The 23,261-nt window shown below is 35.1% G+C and overlaps 1 pseudogene; it reads right to left on the bottom strand.

The window, feature by feature from the left end:
- Positions 1-11,947: 11,947 nt before the first annotated feature.
- The window catches only part of LOC124888082, a 141,479-nt pseudogene continuing 130,165 nt past the window's right edge, over positions 11,948-23,261 (bottom strand).

The following is a 23,261-nucleotide window of genomic DNA, read 5'->3' as shown; positions in this document are numbered from 1 at the left end:
AATAATTTGTATCTATCTTCATATAATTAACAAGAATTTATATTTATCGCTATGAAATCTATTATGTTGTAGACTATAGTTATATATATATATGTGTGTGTGTGTGTGTGTGTGTGTGTGTGTATGTATGTATAGTAAGTGATCTTATCCACGACAAATAATTTGTATCTATCTTCATATAATTAGCACGAATTTATAAAATTTTCTTTAGATTAAGTTTATTGATTAATAAAATAATTAGATATAATAATTTATTTATTCAAATTATCTTTGAAACTTATAAGTAAGATCCTATAAATGTGAATTAAGCCGAATAATAAACACCTCTAAAATTCTTAAAATACTTGATGAAGCTTGAGTGAAACAGATTAAAATTTTGTTTAAATTCTTTATAATTAGTTAATTGAAGTTAATAGAATCATTAATATAGACATTTATTTTTTTTAAAAATTATATTTGAAATTTACAAGTTATAAAAATGAATCGCATCATTGACAACACTAATTAAACTAGACCGATAAAGATATTATTTTGATGAAACAAGTCTAAAGTAAAATTTAGTAAAGTTGATTTATTTAAATTTGTTATAATAAGTTGATTAAAAAATAATAAAATTTAAACACTTATTTATTTAGATATAAATTATATTGTACAAATAAAATTTTGTGATAGCTATGTTCAATTATTAATCCTTGGTTCAACTAATTATAACTATATTTATAACAATTATTAATTAATAATTTAGTATAAAACTATAAGAATATTGTTCGGATAGAGTTTCGAATCTTCGAATAAATAGACCACTATCGTAACACTTGATCAAGGTAAAGTGTGTTGATTTGTTGTTATCACAATATTTTACAAATTAAATTTGAAAATTATAAATATATATATATATAAAATTTCCCATTTATGGAATTGCATTTTGTAATGTTTCAAATTTCAATTGTCCTAATCTACCAAACTAAAAAATCAACACACCTTACCTCCCCCCCTCCGAAATTTTAAAATAAGTTGTAATATCCTATTAAGTTGTATCATATCCTATTAAAACACAACTTATTTAAAAATGTGTAGACATTAATACACAAAATTTATATAAGGTAAATTTGATTACATGTAAAGCCTAATAGTAGGAATTCCTACTAAAATCAAATTAGGAAAAATTTAATTGTGAGATTTTTTAAACAATAATAATCTTAAATATTTTTAAAAAAATAGTAAATAACAGTTTTGTCTATTGCGGAAACTTTTAATGAAGGGATTATAGATTATAGATATAGATAGATAGATTATACATTATACATTATAAAATAGGTATAGATTATAAATTATAGATAATAATAGAATATTAAATTTATGAGAATGTTAATTAGTTTATGAAAGTTAAAGGTGTCACACCCCTTTTTCGCCCCAAGGAATCGAGGTCGAAGGGTTTTTCCAATTAAAGTGACGATTTTGAGTAGGGATTAATTTATTTACAGAGTTGCCACTTGGAATCAAGTTATGGTGTTCCAAGTCACCTTTTTTAATCCCTAATCAAAAGGAAATGACTCTTTATTGGTCTGCAAAAACAGAAGGCCGGGTAAGAAATTCTGTTGACCGAGGGAAAGGTGTGAGGCACCCCTCGAGTCTCGTGGTTCTAGCACGGTCGTTTTTATTGATTTATCTTAACTAAAACTATTTTTTATAAATTATGTTAAGTCCTTGTTTCGTTCATTTTTTTTAAATATCTAAAAATTACTTAAAACTCTTGTATTAAATAAATCGGTGAAAACTAATTTTAGAAAAATATTTATCAAGGTGCATTATTGTATTCTTGAATTTTAATACGTCCCAGAAAGATGTGAACGTCACATTCTTAATCGAGACAAATATATTAAACATACTTAAAAATGTTTATCGCTATGAACATGATTATTTTACTATGAATTCATAATAATTTTTATTTATTCAAAACGCTATATAATTTTATCAGCAAATTGAACAAAATTTATTCAAAGTGGAACATTAATTTAATAGATAATTATTAAATCTTATTAATGATCATAATAAATAAATTACAAATAATAATAATAATAATAATTTAATAGAATAAAATAATATAAAACCAACATTTGTAGTTATCAGTAAACCAAATTACTAATTGAGAAACAGCTAAAAGGAAATGTAATATTAATACGTATTTTTCTATATATAAACAGTAACTGCAGAATGATTCCGGCAAGGAGTTTAACCGGTGAAGGTACGTCTGCCAGTGATTGGTGGCTGGTGGTGCGGAGGCGAGGTGGTTCTAGCTGAATTTAGCACCGGAGAGGGGATTTGCTGGCGGGAAAGGGAAAGGAAGGAAAAGCCGGAGGCAGTGCGAGGCCGATTGGTTCGCTGTTGTAGCGATTCCAACCAAATCCGGTGGTTTTTACGGCTAAGGGGGAAGGCGGCAGCGATAATGGGTAGTAGAGGTCAATCCGGTGAGTTGGGTAATGGATTCTACTGTTTCCGACGTTCTCCGATCTCTCACTATATGCATATGTGTGAATTGTGTTGCTGAGAGTGTGTGTGTGTAATTGATGAATGAAAATATGGATGCTGCTACATCTGTGAAAGTATAAATTATTGTGTGAATATTTTTACTCCGCTTTTGTCATATACAGATGAAAAAATATATACTTCACTGCATATTATAAATTTTCTTTTCACTGTTAACAATACCCGGATACAACAATACAATAAACCCACATAACAATTCATGTATCACTAAAACAATCATTATGATTCAATTTACAACAACTCATAAAATAAAAAATACAAGATTGAATAAAACCTGTAATGAAGCAAGAAATCGTCATCGGAATCGAAACTCGAACAAAAATACGAAACTCAGATTCAATGCCTTTTTTTTCTTTGTTTTTGATGTTTTTCTTTTCTCTGATCTTTTGCTCTCTGATTTTTGTTTGATACAGTGTATTGTGTGAGAATGTACGTTCTCTTGGTTCTTCTGTCTAGGTAGGGAGTCCTTTAATACTGGGACTTTAGGAGGGAACGGTTTTTTTATTTGGGGGGAGTAGTTTTTAGGCAGATAAAAGGGGAGGGAACTTTTAAAATTCAAATTTTTATTATTATAATATATATATATATATTTTAATATATAAAATAATAATAATAATAATTATGATAACAATTAATTAATTTTATTTTAAGAAAAAAATAATAAAATTTACAAATAGTCAAAATAAATAAAACCAAAAAACAATTAAATTTATTAAAATTTAGAAAAATAAAATATATATTTTATTTTATTATTATTTTTAATAGCTCGAAATTAACATTACTTAATTATTTATTTTTAACTAAAAATTAATTAAAAATAAAATTAATAATCAAAATAATATATGACTGAAGATTTAAAATTGAGGGAGGATAAAAAATCACATGTCTACATTTTTGCCCCTCTTTGCGTGAAATCTCGAAAGTTTTCACACAAAGAAGTAGACAAGATATGATTTTTGACTCTCCAATTATTTAAAAAGTAAAAAGAAAAATAAAAAGAAAAAAATGTGATCGAGTCCTGTTTTTGGACATCTTACCTATCCCGGGTTATAAGGAAATCAGGTCACGAGTAGTTCAAAGGTAATTTGGTGAGAGAAAAAGTTAAAGTCGAGAGAGATTTCGTCGAGTTTTCGATTGACAATTTCTGCCTTTACATTCAACTGACTAATAAAAATCAAAAATGAAAAATACAAGTAAAAATTGCAATCTCTAGAATCTTGATTCAAGCCTTCGCGACTTGAATTTGAAAATTCACCCTATTCTTCAGGCGGGCTCCTGGACTTTCTTTTTTTTCTTCACTCTGTTCTTCAGGCGGACTCCTGGACTTACAACTTCTTCACCCTGTTCTTCAGGTGGGCTCCTGGACTTACAACTTCTTCACCCTGTTCTTCAGTCGGGCTTCTGGACTTACAACTTCTTCACCCAGTTCTTCAGGCGGGCTCCTGAACTTACAACTTCTTCACCCTGTTCTTCAGGCGGGCTCCTGGACTTCCAATTTCTTTACCCTGTTCTTCAGGCGGGCTCCTGGATTTGCTACTTCTTCACCATGTTCTTCAGGGGGGCTCGTGGACTTACAATTTCTTCACCCTATTCTTCAGGCCGGCTCCTGGACTTGCTACTTCTTCACCCTATTTTTTAGGCGGGCTCCTGGACTTGCTACTTCTTCACCCTGTTCTACAGGCGGGCTCCTGGACTTACAGCTTCTTCACCCTGTTCTTCAGGCGGGCTCCTGGACTCAAAGTAAATAGTGAAACAGAAAAATAACATCATATTCTTTAGGAGGGTATTGAGCAAAAAATAAATTCTCATGCTTCAGGAGGATCCTGAGCAAAAAATAAATTCCTATTCTTCAGGAGGGTCCTAGATATAAAATAAATTCTCATTCTTCAGGAGGGTCCTGTGCAAAAGAAATAATTCTATACAACACATATAAAAAATTTCGCCCCAGTTTGTACTGAAAAAATTTGTGTCACTGGATCTTAATATATCTCTCAAAGAATAAAGTTTATCATGATCGAGATCCAGCATCGGATGCTGTAACCATGCTTCTTACATTGAGAGAAGTGTGAAATCGCATCCTTTATCTAAAAATAATTATTTCATTTCTGTTCCAAACAAAGAAAAATTGAGAAATTTAAAACATGTGATGGTTGGTTTGTGGCATTTGGCTTTTGAAGTGGCCGCTCTCACACTTTCCATGCTCAACTCTTTTCCAATCCATGATAATATTCATTGAATTGTCATACTTCTGACTCAAAATTCTGACTACTGAGATCCTCAACTTAAATCATGTTTCTGTTGTATGATGCTTCTGAGTTTAGCTTCCAATACATCCCTTAGATTTTCACGAGTTTAAAATGGTCAAATCACAATCATCTTGAGTACCTTACTTTTACTTTGAAACGTTTTCTCTGTGCATCGACCCTTTGTCTTGCTTTCCACCCTTAAAGGAGTTGGTAGCGAGTTTGGAGTCCTTTTTCACTCGACCTGACATGAATTTGACTCAAAAGGCAACAAAATTTTTTTGTTTGATGACAAGGACACAAAAAATAAAAAATAAAAATAAAACAAAAGAAAAAGACAATAGGCATCTCTTTTTCAAAACAAAGAGAAAACTTATTTGAATATGGAAACCAATTCTGGTGATTATGACATGTATTTTGAATCAAACAGCCAGATCTATCCACACCAATTATTTGTCAACTTTTGCCCACTTATTGAGTTTGAAACTGAGCCATTGTTGAATTTATTCACTCTAAATTACTATCCTCCTTCGGCTTGTGGCACCTCAATGGGTTTTTGCCATCGAGCCTATCTGATTTTCATCTCTTTCTCAACTCACTGTCGTCATATGGTGGCCAAAAGGGTTTTCACCAATAAAACTCTCTTATTTTCATTTTCATCATTTTTTTTTTCATTTTTTATTTTTTTTCTTTTAGAAAATAACATCCAAAATATGAAATATCATGCACTCATAACATGTTTAGCCTTGACATTCTCAAAGATTGATCTGAAGGTATTTCTTTGGTTGTAACTTGACTTTTGGATAGAGTTAGAAATAAAGGTCGGCATGAGGCTCAAAATTTACACAACATTGGGTAAAACATTCAACTTTTGGAATTGATTCTTTTTAAAAAATAAACTTTTGCCCCAGTTTTTTTTCATTCTGGGTAATTTAAATTTTCTTTTGGTTAGACCGAACCCCGGAGTAGGGCTGCCTACGTATCTTGACATAGCAAGAATCAGGTCAAACGTAGTTCAGGAAACACCATTCTTTTGCTTGATTTTGAATTTTTGATTGATTTCTTCTTCTTTTTTCAATTTTTTTTAACCCTTTTTTCAAAAAAAAAAATTCAATCTTTCCGACTTTAATTTGATTTCAAAAGAGGGGTACGAAGAAAAATAAAAACTCAAAGGGGTAAGCAAAGGTTGATTTATTATTCGGATTAGAACAAAATATCTTCATCATTTCAATCTTTAAAAATGTAAGTACAAAACATACATAGCATAATTGTACATGAATATCATACATAATCTCTTTTAACCACATCAGCATTGACCGGTATTCCCTCAATTTTTCCGTCTACAGCAGTCAGATATAACACGCCATTAGGTAACACTTTCTTCACCATGAATGGTCCATGCCAATTAGGAGAAAATTTGCCTTTTGCTTCAATCTGATGAGGAATGATGCGTCTTATTATTAATTGACCAACTTCAAAATGTCTGTGACGCACCTTTTTCTTATATGCTCGTGCCATTCTCTTCTGTTATAGTTGTCCATGACATACTGATGTCAATCTTTTTTCATCAATCAAGTTTAATTGCTCCAAACGAGTCTTGACCCATTGATTATCATCAATTTCAGCTTCCACAACTACTCGAAGAGATGAAATCTAATCTCTGCAGGTATAACTGCTTCAGTTTTGTACACTAACAAGTAAGAAGTTGCACCAATTGAAGTTCGAACTATAGTACGATAACCCAACAAACCAAAAAGTAACTTTTATGCCATTGTCGGGAACCCTGCACCATCTTACGGAGTATTTTCTTTAGGTTCTTATTGGCAGCTTCTATAGTCCCATTTGCCTTTGGACGATAAGGAGTAGAATTTTGATGCATAATCTTAAATTGTTGGCACACTTCTTGCATCAAATGACTGTTGAGATTTGTATCATTATCCGTGATAATTATCTTTGGAATACCAAACCGGCAAATAATGTTGGAGTGAATAAAATCAACCACTGCTTTCTTGGTCACTGATTTGAAAGTCGCTGCTTCCACCCACTTTGTGAAATAATCAATGGCTACAAAGATGAACCTATGTCCATTTGAAGCCTTTGGTTCAATTGGTCCAATTACGTCCATTCCCCAAGCCACAAAAGGACATGGAGCAGTCATTGTATGCAACTCAAATGGAGGGAAATGTATCAAGTTCCCATGTACCTGACATTCATGACATTTACGAACGAAATTCATGGAATCGCGCTCTATGGTGAGCCAATAATAATCTGCTCGGAGTATTTTCTTTGCCAAAACATACCCACTCATGTGTGGTCCACAAATCCCAGAATGTACTTCAGTTATGATTTTTGAAGCTTCTTTAGCATCTACACACCTCAGAAGTCCCAAATCAGGAGTCCTCTTATACAAAATTCCTTCACTTAGGAAAAATCCACTAGACAAATGTCGAATGGTTCTCTTTTGGTTACCATCGGCATGTATAGAATATTTTTTAGTCTGAATATATTCTTTGATATAATGGAACCATGGCTCCCCATCAAGTTCTTCCTCAACCATATTGCAATATCCATGTTGATCATGAATCTGTATATGCAAAGGGTCAATATATGTTTTGTTGGGATGTTGAAGCATCGAAGATAAGGTCACCAAATCATCAGCAATCTCATTATGAGCTCTGGAAATGTGTTTGAACTTTAGTGACACAAATCGTTGACATAGATATTGCAAACAATCTCGATATGGTAGGAGCTTTGAATTATGAGTCTCCTAATCTCCTTGGATTTGATGGACTAACAAATCTAAGTCTCCTAACACTAACAGTTCTTGGATTCCTATGTTAATAGCTAATCTCAAACCCAGAATCCAAGCTTCGTATTCTACCATATTATTGGTATAATAAAATCAAAGTTGGGCTGTTATAGAATAATATTGTCCTGATTCAGAAATAAGAACTGCTCCTATCCCCACTCCTTTTACATTTGTAGCTCCATCAAAGAACAACTTCCAGCCTGAATGACAATCATCAGAAATAACTTCATAAACATACAATACCTCTTCATCTGGAAAATAAGTCTTCAATGGCTTATACTCCTCATTAATAGGTTTTTCAGCCAAATGATCCGCCAAGGCTTGAGCTTTCATTGCAGTTCGTATCACATAAACAATATCAAACTCTGTGAGCAACATCTGTCATTTCGCGAGTCTACTTGTGGGCATAGGCTTCTGAAAAATATACTTTAAAGGATCCATATGAGAGATGAGGTAAGTAGTATAAGATGACAAGTAATGTTTAAGCTTTTGGGCTACTCAAGTTAAGGCGCAGCACGTCTTCTCAAGAAGAGTGTACTTAGCCTCATAAGTGGTAAACTTTTTGCTGAGGTAGTAGATGGCTTGTTCTTTTCTGCACGTGACATCATGTTGACCTAATACACAGTCAAAAGAATTGTCTAACACAGACATGTACAATATCGTCTTCCTGGCTCTGGAGGAATCAAAATAGGTGGATTCAACAAGTACCTCTTAATTCTATCAAATACCTCTTGACATTCTTCAGTCCATTCAACTTTAGCATTCTTCTTCAATAACCTGAATATTGGATCACGGGTTGTTGTAAGCTGAGCAATGAATCTACTGATATAATTTAACCTTCCAAGTAAGCTCATCACCTCTATTTTATTTTTTGGTAGAGGCAGATCTTGAATAGCTTTTATTTTTGAAGGATCTAACTCAATGCCACGTCGACTGACTATAAAACCTAAGAGTTTTTCTTATGGAACTCTAAATACACATTTTGCTGGGTTAAGTTTGAGATCATACCTCCGAAGCCTTTCAAAGAATTTTCTCAAATCTTTGACATGATCAGATTGCTCTCTCGACTTAATGATCACGTCGTCCACATAAACTTCAATCTCTTTGTGCATCATGTCATGAAACATTGTGGTCATTGACCTCATGTAAGTTTCCTCAGCATTCTTTAGTCCAAAAGGCATGACTCAATAACAATATGTCCCTCATGGCATAATAAATGATGTTTTTTTCACATCTTCTAGATCCATAATGATCTAGTGATACCCCGCATAACAATCCATAAAAGATGCAAGATCGTGTTTGGCACAATTGTCCAACAAAATATGGATATTGAAAAGTGGAAAATTATCTTTCAGACTCGTCTTATTTAGATCACGATAATCAACACACATTCAAACTTTGCCATCCTTCTTTGGAACAGGGACAATATTTGCCAACCAAGTAGGATACTGGGCCACTCGAATGACTTTAGCCTCAAGTTGCTTCATGATTTACTCTTTAATTTTTACACTCATGTCAGTTTTGAGCTTTCTTAGCTTTTGCTTGGCAGGAGGCAAAATAGGATCAACTGGCAACTTGTGAACTACCAAATCAGTGCTCAAACTGGGCATATCATCATAAAACCATGCAAAGATGTCTTTATACTCATGCAAAGCTTCAATTATAGATTTCTTTTGTTGTGGTTGAACATGTACACTTATCTTAGTCTCCCTAATATTTTCATGATCTCCTAAATTGATTGCCTTAGTTTCTTCTAAATTGGGATTTTTCTTATTCTCAAACTGTTTGAAATCTTTGCTTATATCCTCAAATGTTTCTCCTTCATCGTATTCAACTTCTTTATTCATTATTCCATAATCAGATTGGGTTTTTAAATCTGGTTGACAATTCTTCATAAAGTCATATCATTAGAATCGGCATAGAAAGAACTGTATGATAGAAAATAAATAAATAAAAATCAGGCTCAAAATAAAACGAAGGGAAACTACGCTTTATTAAAAACATAGATAGAAAGAGTTTTAACCTAAAATACCAAGTTTAAAGTTCTGAATTACAATCTTAGAATGATTCAAATTACAGAAGTAAAAACAAACAAACTAGTAAGATTGTAAGAAAAAAATAAACTACCAAGACTCCTTTATAATAGGTAAAGGAGTGGCCTCCTAATTGTTAAGTTGGACATCAGGGCCGACAAACTGCACATCTGCATTGCTGGTACCTTCCCCAATTTCAACCATATCAGCTTCAATGAACATATTCTGAAAAAGACCAATCAACTCTGTATCATCATCATTCATTGATTCTGCAGCAGATAACTTGGAGGATCCAGCAACACTGAATTTGATGAAAGACTCGTGAAGTGGTGGTATCGGCTTAGTAAGTGACCATGACTCTTTATTATGCTTTTTAGCCTTCTTTATATCTTCAGCAGTAGGCTCGTATCCCAAACCAAAAGTACCAAAGTTCTCATAGCGGTTTAACGGATGGACTATGCCTTGCAAGAAAATCCTTAGACCTTTTCCTGGTTCAGAACCATGCTTCAACATTTCATTCACTACCATAACAGATGTAGAAGACAATTGTGGTCTTGCGATAAGATTTTCGTCGAGGATATGCTCAACAGCCACTACCTCAGATGCTTGATGAATTAACACATTATCTATAGTATCTTCTTCAATGGAGGAAACGAAGTAGTCTTTATACATGGATAAATCTCCTTCACCATGAACAATTATTTCTTTCCTATCGTGTTCAAATTTGACCATTTGATGCAATGTTGATGTGACTGCTTTAGCCCTATGAATCCATGGCCTTCCCAAGAACATATTATATGAACTTTCAATGTCCAGTACTTGGAAAACCATAGCAAACTCCACAGGTCCAATTGTCAATATGAACTCTATTTCACCAATGGCATAAGTTTTTGATCCGTCAAAACCTTTGACGTATATATTATTAGGTCGGATCCTTTCCAGATTAACATTCAACTTTTGAAAAGTTGACATAGGACAAATGTTAGCGCCTGATCCTCCATCAATTAACACTAAAATGATGATGTAATGTTCACATTTCACAGATATGTACAGACCTTTGTTATCACAGTACCTTTCATAGGTAATTCATCATCTGAGAAAGTAATTTCATTTTCTTCAAGGATCCTTCCAACAACTTTTTCCAACCGATTCACTCTAATCTCACTGGGAACACATGATTTATTAAGAATCTTTATTATAGACTTGCGGTGTTCCTCTGAATGTATCAATAAAGACAACAAAAAAATCTGTGCTGGTGTCTTCTTCAACTGTTCTACAACAGAATGTTCTGGCAATTTCATTTTCTTTAAGAATTCTTCATCTTCTTCATCAGTGACAGGCTTCTTGACTGTCATTCATTCTTCACCACCTTGTTTATTCTTTCTTAACTCTATTGGAGCATAACATCTTCGGGATCGAGTTAATCCCCCTACTTCATCTACATCTTCAGTCACTTCTTTCCCCTTGTGCATCACCACAACACAATCATAATTTCAAATGACTGCTTTGGTATCAACCATAGGCAGCTGTGACACTAGTTTAATAACAATAGGAGCTATGAGATCTCCTTTTATGATTAAAAGAGGCTTATTGGATCTTTCGGGAATAATGAGTTTCGGCTTTATTTGACTTGACCCAATATTTTCTGAAATCTCTTTCCCCACCACCAAGGAAATATTCGATGATTCGGGTTTTTCTATCACCACCTCCACTTCTATAGGATTTTCTTTTGTCAAATCCACAGCATTTGTTGCTTTTTCTGAATCAATTTTAAGTTTAATGATCGGCTTAAAGTAAATCATAGCATCTTCACCACTGAGTATCACTCCGAGCATGTTTGTTTTATTATGATCTGGCAGCGGATTTTGATTGACATTTGGAGCATCTAGACTTTCTACCATGATTTGTTGGGTATTAATCAACTCTTGAATGGCTCTTTTCAGATACCAACATTTCTCTGTGTCGTGCCCTGGGGCATCAGAACCGTATTCACATCTTCTAGAATAGTCCAAGTTCTTTGGAGAAGGATTCAGGATCCTTCTCTCAATTAGGTTTAGAACATTTATTTTTCTCAGCCTATGAAATAAACTGGTGTAATATATTCCAATTGGAGTGAAATTATCTTTTACCATGTTATCCCTTTTGAAGTCTGCTCTAGGTCAAAAATTAGACCTGGGAGGGACTCTTTGAACTTACAGGACCGGTAGATGATTTTGGATGGCTGGTGCACGCCATTGAAGGTAAGAAGGAGCCCGAGCATATGGTTGTGCATTTCAAATAGGATATTGAGGTGAAGGAACAAAACATAATGGATTTTATACGTATGGTTGACGCACACCCCTCCAATTTTGTCGTGGACTTGGCACGACAATTGCTACATCCTCTTTTTTTTTCTTTCCCTCGAAACTTTTTATACCACTTTGAATTGCCTGTGCTGTTGCTTTCAAAGTGGCCTGGCTGATAATCTTTCCTGACTTGATTCCATTTTGTAGCATCTCTACAACTTTGATAACTTCGGCAAATGTGTTCCCGATAGTAAAGAGCAAATGATGGAAATAATCAGGTACTTGTACTTGTAGAAAAATATCAATCATTTTAGACTTTTTTATTGATGGTCTGACTCTTGAAACCAGCTCTCTCCATCTGACAGCATATTCTCAAAAACTTTCGATCATCTTTTTTCTCATATTGTCAAGCGTAGTGCGATCTAGCACTATCTCAATGTTATATTGAAATTTTTGAATAAAATCCCGAGCCATGTCATCCCATACGTGCCAATGGGAAATGTTTTGATCAATGAACCATTCAGAAGCTATTCCTGCTAGGCTTTCTCCAAAGTAAGCTATCAATAATTCCTTTTCCTCCTGCGCCCCTTAATTGATTACAGAACTTCTTCAATTTTTTTCCCAAAGGTAGATGGACGTCACGAAACATACATAAATCCTTGTATGAAACACTCTTTGGTCCTCCTAATCCTTGCATATTTCTCATACTCTGTTCCAAGCTTCTAACTTTTCTGGCCATCTCCTCCTGTTCTTCATTCTTAGAAATATTCTTAATCACAATAGGAGTATCGTGTTGATAAGTATTATAATGTGGATTTTGGGATTTGAAAGTCATTTCAAGATGATACAACATATCATGACTTGGTTCTCCCATATTCCTCTGTGTTGTCGATTGATAGCCCGCGGTATCTGGTGCTACAGAAGTGAAAAACGGGTTATTTATGACAAACTAAAAACTTTGCAAATAATATAGAAGTACCAACAACGCCATCCATACTAGAAAATGGACCGAATCTGGATGGGTATAATGGATCGCTAGTTTGAGCTGAAGCAGGATTATGATCATTCGAAGTCGAAAGTCCAGGGATTGAAGAAGGCGGGGCTTGTCCATTCAACCAAGCTTGGTACATCTCTGCCATCTATTTTTTCAGTAACTTAATCTCTTCCATTGATACTAGTTCTTGCGAAATCAATTGATTTTGCTCCTCCTCACTGTCCGACCCTACACCTTCCTTGCGGGTTTTTTTTGTTTTTCCCTTGTATCTGGTGTTATACAGATGTGATGCCAGTTTAACCACAAACCAACCACCAACTACTTTATCTTTCTGTTACCAAGTAGCAAATAGGTGAGTGTTTCATATTTAATACATTATAATACCACGTTATATGTCATGCTTCTATATGCATTTCCAACCTATTCTGGAAGGCTTTGTGTTTCATCCCGACTTTTATAGGTGTATATTTTTCAAAAATTATGATCGAACCCCTTAGAGGTTGCCTACGTATCATGCTAAGACATGAATCAGATCTTGCGTAGTTCAGAAAAATTAACAAAATGATTGTTTTATCTCTTATTATTATTATTTTTATTAAAAAAAATAAATAAAGTAAGTAAAGTAAAACATACGTAATATATATAGAAATAAATAGTCATCTTCATTACATTCCCTAATATAAATACGACAACATAACTGACCCAAATCCTAAGATAAGACCTACCAACTAAAATCTGACAAATAAAACTAAAAGACATAACATCTAAACAAGAAGTTTCAAAACTGAAAATGAAAAACTATAATAAAGAAAACAACTATCCATTCAAGGAGACTTCAGCATAATATGTCCTCCCTAACTCAAGTATATGTCCTCCAATGAGGTAGTGAGACGCTGTGCGAAAGCTGGTACTTGTGCTAAAAAGTCCTTACGATCCAACTGCTGATAATTCAAACCCATTCTGGAAGTATCCTGTGTTACACGGTGGACCATACCTCGAAGAAAACTAAAGGCCTGATCCCATTCATAGGCCTGTCAATCTCAAAAATCAACTATCTCTCTTGCACGTTGTTCACAAGCAGAAGCAACCTCCAACTATTCTCGCAATATTCCTCTTTCACAGATCTACTGAGATCTCTCTCGATCAAATTTTTCTTCCATGTTCTTTTAAACTTCTTGTAGTTGCTGTCGGCGAGATGCGGCAAGTTCTACAACGTGTGACCCCCTAGTGGTAGCCAGTTTGATTTGTCCCCGAAGTGCAACCTCAATATTTGCTGATTCAGCTTTCTCTTTAGCAAATTCCCTTTGTTGTTCGTCTATTTTTGCCCTGGTAAGCTCTAATTCTGCTCTCAAATCTTGGTTGGCCTCATAATGTTCTCGCATGGCTTTCTCAATCCCTATCCTGATTGCAACCTCCTGATCTATAGGTCCCTTAACTGTTCTTTCCGATCTGACTGGTGGACTCAAATGTTCTTCAAACCATTCATGGTAGTCTGGATGTACTTTTTTCTCACCTTCTATGACCATTGTTTCAATCCCCATGATACGACAACCTTCCCAATCTGCTGAGCCAAGTCCTCCAAAAGTGGAATCTTTGGTCTAACCTCAAATACAAACTCTGCCATATTTTTCGTTATGGGAATTATTTGACGTTTGCCTAGCTGACGTAGAACTCTCAATGGAACATATGGTTAAACTCCCCTAACACCCATTAATAACAAGAACGACCGAATGACAGAAGTATGTATGACTTGTCTCCAAGGGAACTAAGGTAAATTCCACGTGATTTTATCAGCAGTCAAAGAATGAAAAAGCTTATCCCAATCTCTAATTTCTTTTGGCTATTTATACTTCTCTAACCTCTCTTCATGATCTTTGATGTGGTTAAATAATTCAGGATTAAAACCTTGCCATTACAGGACATCGGTAAAGATGCTCCACAATCCACATCCGTAGCAAGATATTACATCCCTCGAAAAAGCTCTTTCCTTTTTGACAAACGGTCAGAGCACGGTAAATATCGGCCAAGATCATTGGTACCATAGTGTAATCTTTCTAAATCAGTATCTTTATCACTCCTGCTAACGAATCTTAATTTTTTGTTCTCTCCTTGGGAAGACCATAGTGCCTAAAAAGGCTACCATGAATGCAAATCGTCTGTGAACCTTCCAAGCCTCAAAATTCCCCTTATTACCCAACCCTTTTTCATCGATTCTTCTTTTGAGTTCCGTATGTTCATGAGTTTGCACAATTTGTTTATCGAAATGAGTCTTGATAATACAATGTTTAGGCCAAGAATTGATTGGCGAAGTAGGTCGGGTAGGCAAATTTAGGACTCTTGGAATATTGAATACTCGAAATATGTGTTGAATGGATTGGTTTGGTTTTTTTTTTTAGATCAAGTGGATCATTTGGCTGGGGAATGCCCAAGAGTATTTGTGTTTATTCGCCGAGGAATGCCCCAAAGTATTTTGTACTCGAAGGATATTCGTGATCAAGGCCCGAGGCATCGGGTAGAGCATGGAAACACAGTTTAGGATTAGTATAGGTTAGAGTAGAATTTATATTTTCTGCAATTTTGTTATTTTGGACTGTATAATTGGACTGGATACTATATTTTGAATTTGTTTCATTTTGTTTATTTGATTGATCATTTTGTGTGATTTTGTGTGATTTATACATTCGTAGTGTCAAATTAGCCAATATGCTCAACCAAGCGACCGTTGTCAAACCACGGGACCGAGGGGTGTCAAACATCTTTTCCTCGGTCAACAGAATTCCTTAACGGAAATTTCTGTTCGCAAACTAGTTTAAAGAGTTAAATCATTTTGAAAAGGATCTTTCAAAGGTAACTTGGCACACCAGATTTGTCAAGTGGCAACTTTGAATAAAAAATGTAAATAATCCTTTTTCGAAACAAAATTTCAATCTTATGTCACTTAATAATAAAAACCCTTTCAAACTTTAAAATAATTCTTTTGGGAGTGAAAAAAAAGGGTGTGACAGCTCTGGCGACTCTGCTGGGGACTTTTCAGAATTCAAGCTTATTTTGAAGTTGTATCGGCTTAGTTTGGCACTATAGGTGTATGGATATTTTGTTTGTGTTGTTTTGTGTTATTGTATTATCACTATTGAGTGCCTACGTGCTCTTTGTTTACAGTTTTTATCTTATGTGTTACCTAACTGGCATCATGTGCATAACCCGAGTCATTCTTTCTGCAATAAGTTCGTAGTACACATGTTGTATACGACCTCTAGTTGAGTCACCCTTATTTTAGAGGGGGAGCCATCGGTGTTATGGAGTAGGAGAAAAGCAAAGCAGCCACTATCAACCATACGCTCCCCCGAACAACCTTGTTAGTGAACCCCAATGTAGGTCAGCCTTTAGGTCATGCTTATGTGCATCATATTGAAGACCTAGTGGGGCCCACTTGGTCCTTTGTAGGAGACTCGTCTCTAAAGCATCCCTACGTGCTAAATGTTGCATCTTTGAAGGTAACGTGGTCATTTGACAGACTGATTTGGGGAAAACATGTGTTAAAACTAAAGTATTTAGACAAGAAACCGTTTTAAGAAAAAAAAAGAGTTTCATAGATTTTAGTGTTCTTTATGACTTTTGTTTTTCACAATTCAAAAATTCAAAAAGATTTCTTTATTTTCTGCACTCATTTGTTCAAAAATCAAAACATCAAAAAGATTTCTCACTTTGTCTCCTTTAGCATGCATTCATAATTCAAAATTTCCAAAAAAGATGGTAGAAGTTTTGTACATTTCAAATAATGAAAATATCAAAAATATTTTTCTTTCATATTTGTTGGTGTCATTTTTAGGTTAAGTGTCAAATTGAAAACTCAAAAAGATTTTATTGATGTTTTTGATCTTCTGTTTGTGGTCGCGTCTCTCAAGTCAGGGTTCAGTCGGTTATTTAATCATTAATTATCATGTCTGGACGAACTACGTACCCCTGATTCTCCTCTCTCGAGAGTGAGATTCGTAGGCAGCCTATTGTTGGTTCGGAGATCTTATTTGAAAATTTTTAAAAAAGAAAAAATTTCTTCACTCTTTATTTGAGTAGCTGTTTCATATACATCTTTAAAAGAAAACTATAAAAAAGATTTTTCCTTTAATGGGTTCAAGTTTCATGTTCATATGAAATTCAAAATCGAAAACCCAAAAAGATTTTTCTTTGATAATCATAGGTTTCATTTTGTATAGGGAGTTTAAACTTGAAAAAATGCAAAAAAAAAAAGAAAAACAAATTCGTCAATTCTTTTGACAATTTGTTATTTCCTTTTCTTTTTAAAGTTTCAACAATAAGAAAAAGAAAGGAAAAAGAATTAATTGGTCATTTTGGCAAGACTTTACGAACTACGCATACCTGATTTTCCTCTCTCAGGGATGAGATACGTAGGCACCCCTACCTGATTTTCCTCTTTCAGAGATGAGATACGTAGGCACCCCTCTTTGGTTCGGTGACCTTTTCAAAAAGAGAAAAAAAGAGGTTTTGAAAAAAAAATATTGAATTCTAATGCATTTGCTATCTCTTGTTCAGTTAGTTTAAGGTGGTTGGTTTGTCGCATTTTGGCTGGTCCTCCATATTGCACCAAGTCACAGAGAAAGTTATAGCCAACAAGGATATCGAATTTGTTGTCACTGATCAGATAGAGTTTGTTGTCTCTGATCAGATAGGGAGTTCGGGCAATGAGAATTTAGGAGCTAATGAAGAGATTCAAAAATTAAGGAAACAAATGATAGAAATGCATTGAGCTTGGGCTAATGGGTTGCCACATCCTCCATTTCCCACTGATAATCTGGAATATCTTTCTAGCTTGCCTCGAGTGTCACATACACAGTTTTCTATTTTTGTTGACACACCACAACATGCATCAGAACCTGCTCCGGGGCAACGCTATCCAAACACTTCCAATATTCATTTCCTCACTCTTCAACACAAAGCTACCACATGCCCGGCTCCACCCACTGTTCATGTTTTTACAGCACCACCCCCACCCGAAGCTCCTACTTTTGAGGTTTATCCATAACTCCCCACTCTGCGAGAGAGCCTGTATTGAATATTTTTGCTGATCAACATCATGCTATTGAGCCCACATTTAACTCAACTAATCCTTATGGCTATACTCACTCGCCTGAATTTTCTCTTAACACTGAGAAGCCTGTTATAACAAAAGAACAAAAGGAAATGACCAAAAAATTGAGAAGTTTAGGACTGGCTATGGAAGACCTCCAGGGACTCGGGGGTACAAAAGTATCTCAAATAAAGATCTGTGCATGTTTTCAGGGGTTCATCTTCCTTTTGGTTTTAAAATGCCGAAGTTTGAGAAGTATGATGGACATAGCGATCCTGTAGCACATTTGAGACGTTATTGCAACCAACTAAGGGGCGCTGGAGGGAAGGAAGAGTTACTCATGGCTTATTTCGGGAAGAGTCTTTCAGGACTAGCTTCGGAATGGTTTGTTGACCAAGACATTGATAAGTGGATTAGTAGGGATGACCTAGCTAATGAATTTGTGCAATAATTTCAATACAATATGGAGTTGATCCCTGATGAAAAATCCCTAAATAGTATAAAAAAGAAGAATACTGAGAGTTTCAGGGAGTATGCGATCAAATGGCGCGAACAAGCTGCTAGAGTAAAACCGTCAATGAAAGAAAGAAAAATAGTGAAGGTGTTTATTCAAGTGCTGGATGAAACATATTATCAACACTTGTTACCTGCATTAGGCAAATCATTTATTGAGGTCCTTAAAATGGGGGAAATGATAGAAGAGGGAATTAAGACTGGTCACATTATGAGTTTTAGAACATTGAAAGTGACAACTCAAGCAATTCCAAAGGGTTCAGGAGTATTGGGGAGACAAAGAATGAGGAAGTTGCATCTTCTAGTATAGTTGGACAGCGGGCACGGTCAAGAAGATCCCGTTGTCATCACTCTCAGGCTCAAACCTAAGTTCATGTCCAAGCTCCACATAATCACTCCCAAAATCCATTATACTCTGCTCCTCCACCTCGATATCCAGTATATAATGCATAACCACATGTTCAACCCCCATCTTACCCACAATGGAACACACCAACTCCTCAGAGTCGTCCTCTAACTCCACAAACATACCAAAACCCTCCTAAGCCTAATTTTCGATCCAAGCCAAACGATGAAATGAGGCAGAAGTCGAAAGATAGCTTCACACCAATTGGAGAGTCGTATGCCAGTTTATTTCAGAGATTGGAACAATGAGGCATGATCACTCCTCTCCTTGGGTGCACTCTTAATCGGCGTTTAAGAAATTTTGATCCTAATGTACGATGTGCGTATCATCTTGATGCTCAGGGTCATAGTATTGAAGATTGTCAAGATTTGAAAAGAGAAATTGAAAAGATGATTCAAGATGGATTAATTATGGTGTAGAACATTGACAGTGAGGGAAGCTCTAGTCATGTTGTATGCAAACCAGTGGCTAAGTTGTCAGGCTGAGCAATTGAAAAGTTACCCCTTTCCCTACTAGAAACAGGTCTGGTAGTTTGTTTTCTTTTCTGTTTTTTGAATTATTTCAGGGCTGTAGTTTGGGATCTATCTTGTTTTGTTCTTTTGTCGTTTAGGTTCAAACCCTTCTATCTTTTATTTCAACTAAATCAATTTTCCCTTTTCCTTTGTGTTTTAAATATGTGTTGTTTGTTTGTTTTCTTTATACAATACATTTTATGTTGACTCTAGTGATATGACATGCTTGCAGAATTTTCAGTCAACTCTTAAAATACAATTTAACCATGAAACATTGGATCAGAGTGCTAAATTTAGGAGAAACATCTGAGAAAATAGTAGAGTGCTGAGACATTTGGTGACAAGTTCAAGCCTTCTTTGAAAATTAGGGCCACTTATTTTGAGAATCACAAGAATAACTTGGTCATCAATTGAAAGCCATGTCTCAATTAGGTCAAACAAAATCTGCTTGATCCTATCAAGAGGAACAGAAAGAAAATCAACTCCACGAAAGCATGAGTCATTCAAAGTGGGGGATGTACAACAAATGTAGAGTTGTATGTTTGAAAAGTATAGAAAAAGAGGTGACACACATGCTCGAGGCAAGTTAGTGTTGTAAAATATGTCATAAGTGATGCTAATCGTGCACTTTCACATTGCATGCTATGTACTAGTATTTTTAAGGATTGATATAACGAAGACATTTTATTCTGCTATCCAAATATCGTGTCATCCTTTGTTTACCCCATTTGAGCCTTAGTGTTATTTTCTTTCATACCCCTCTTTTGGAATCAATATAAAGCCAGCAAAGCTCAAACGAAAAGTATCGAGCAAGAGAATAGAGTCAGAAAATTTCAAAAAAAAAAGAAAAGAGAGAAAAATGTGTCCACGAAGAAAGAAAAAAGTGTCAAGAAATTAAAGTCAGAAAAATCACAAAGAAAAAAGAGTAAAGAAAAAAGAAGATCAAATCAGAATCAAGCAAAAGAACAAGCTGTCGGAACTATGCGTGACCTGATTCTCCTCTTTTGGGGGTGAGATACGTAGGCTGCCCTACTCCGGGCTCGATCCAACCAAATAAACAATTTAGAATTGCCCAGTCAAAAGAAACTAGGCATGAGTTAATCCTCATTATTTGAGTCGATTCCAAAAGCTGTAAGTCCTACCCTACTTTAAGTGTCATTTGAGCCCCATGCCATTCTTTCTTTCTAACCCTATCCAAAATCTAAGTTACAACCAAAGAAATACCTTCAGATCAATCTTTGAGGATGTTAAGGCCAAGCATGCAAGAGATAAGATAATGTATTTGGAAACTACTTGTCTTCCTCAACATAAAAAATCAGGAGAGAAATAAAAATGAGAGAGTTTTATTGGTAAAAAACCCTTACAGGCACCGTAAGACGATGGTAAGTTGAGAGAGATAAAAATGAGAAAGTCTTATTGCTTAAAACTCTCACGGGCACCGTAAGACGACTGTGAGTTAAGGGAAACAAAGATAAGAGAGTCTTATTAGTGGAAAACCCTTACAGACACCATATGGCAATGGTGAGTTGAGGAAAAGAAAATGAGAGAAGCTTATTGGCGAAAACCATCCAAGGCGCCACTAGCCGAATGGGGTCTTAAATACAATTGACCTAAGGAAGGAACTCAGTTTCAAGGCAATTAACTCAACAACAATGGGTAGAAGTTTGGATGAAAAGATCAAGCTGCTTAATCCAAAATGCATGGCATAATCATTAGTGTTGACTATCATTTTTAGATGAATTTTTTATTTTTTTTGTTTCAAAAGGGGATATTCATTGTCTTTTATTTCTTTTTTTTTATTTTTATTTTATCTTTCTTGAGTCAGTTATCCAAACAAAAATTGTCATTCTTTTTTCGTTTCTTGTCTTTGAGTCAAGTCCATGTCAAAACAATTGAGAAAAGATTTCAAAACTGGCTACCAGTTTCTTTAATTACACAAAGCAAGACAAAAGCTAGCATATGAAAGAGACATAATTGTGAGCCGAAATAAGGCATACAAAAAGTTCTGTCAACAAACAAGTCTGGGACCTCATGGAAATACCAAAGTTCAAAGGGTTTATCTGAAGAGCATGGCAAAGCAAAGATACTGTGTTTGTTTCAAAGTCACTCTTAATAATTTGAGTTTGAGTCAATAATGCATCAAGTCAATGATATATGTAATGGTTGGAAGCAAGGTTAAATATGATGACGGTAAGAGCGTTTGCCACGAAAGCCAAAGCCACAAATCAACCACTATGTTTTTATACTCACAAGCTTTCTTTGCATGAAACAGGAACACATGTTACCTTCAAATCAAGGATTTCAAAGCCTAAACATCAAGGCCCGTAATTTCTCTCTTTTAAAAATACAGGAAGCAATGTTACTGCACAGGTTTGATAATTAAATCATAGTAAAAATTCATCATCTTATATCCCTCGGAGACACACTTTCTGGTCTAGGGATTTTAGTTTTCATTTGTTGGGTGATACACTTCTTAAATTGAACCTTTACTTCTAGAAGGCATACCTTTTAGTCGATTCATTCCCCTGATTCCTATAAGACGTACCTTTTAGTCGAGTCATTCCCTTTGATTCCTATAAGACGTACCTTCCCCTGATTCATATAAGACATACCTTTTAGTTGATTCATTCCCTTTGATTCCTATAAGACATAACTTTTAGTTGAGTCATCCCTTTTGATTCCTATAAGACATACCTTTTAGTCGAGTCATTCCCCGTGATTTCTATAAGACGTACCTTTTAGTCGAGTCATTCCCATTGACCCCTAGAAAACATACCTTTTAGTCGAGTCACTCCCTTTGATTCCTATAAGATGTACCTTTTAGTCAAGTCATTCCCCTTGACCCCTATAAGACATATCTTTTAGTCGAGTCAATCCCTTTGATTCCTATAAGACGTACCTTCTAGTCGAGTCATTCCCTTTGATTCTTATAAGATGTACCTTTTAGTCAAGTCACTTCCTCTGATTCCTATAAGATGTACCTTTTAGTCGAGTCATTCCCTTTGATTCCTATAAGACGTACCTTCTAGTCGAGTCATTCCAATTGATTCTTATAAGACGTACCTTTTATTCGAGTCACTCCCCTTGATTCCTATAAGACGTACCTCTTAGTCGAGTCATTCTCTTTGATTCCTATAATAATGTGACTTTCACAAAAGTCCTTTGATGATAAACTGGGGCAAAATTTAATTTTTGTGTTTGGAACTTCACTTTTCTAGCAAAGGAAATCTCTTTATAATAATCTTTGTTTGGGATAATTTTCTTTTTAGTTTTGATATGATTTCAGGAGCCCGCCTGAAGAACAGGACGAATAAATAAAATGTCGGGCAACATGGTGAAGAATTTGAAAGTCAAGCAGCAAGGTGAAGAAGTTGAAAACAAAGCAACAAGGTGAAAAGTTGAAAGTTAACAGATCGAAAAATAGCAAGTCAGGAACCCGCCTGAAGAACAGGGTGAAGAAATTAAAAACCAAGCAATAAGTGATTAAATTGCAAGTCAGGAGCTCGCCTGGAGAACAGGGTGAAGAAATTGTAAGTCAGGAGCCCACCTGAAGAATAGGGTGATGAAGTAGCGAGTCAAGAATCAAGGAAAGCTGCATAGATATAGTTTATGTAATTTAATTTATGTTTTTAATTGGAAATTTTCATTTTTGATTTAATGACAGAGCCGCGGACCGGAACTCGATGGGACCTCACTCGACTCTCCAACTCGGTTGGCCTTCTGCCTTTTGTTTCTTCCTTTAAATAATGATCGGGTTAAAATTCAGTCTCGTTGTCTACTTCTTTGTATGAAAACACTTTGTGTTTACATGCAAAGAGGGGCATGATGTAGAC

The sequence above is a fragment of the Capsicum annuum genome, chromosome 10 (assembly GCF_002878395.1).
Source record: "Capsicum annuum cultivar UCD-10X-F1 chromosome 10, UCD10Xv1.1, whole genome shotgun sequence".
Classification (NCBI taxonomy): Eukaryota; Viridiplantae; Streptophyta; class Magnoliopsida; order Solanales; family Solanaceae; genus Capsicum; species Capsicum annuum.
Note: the sequence above shows the minus strand (reverse complement) of the source record. Positions and strands in the feature narration are given on the sequence as shown.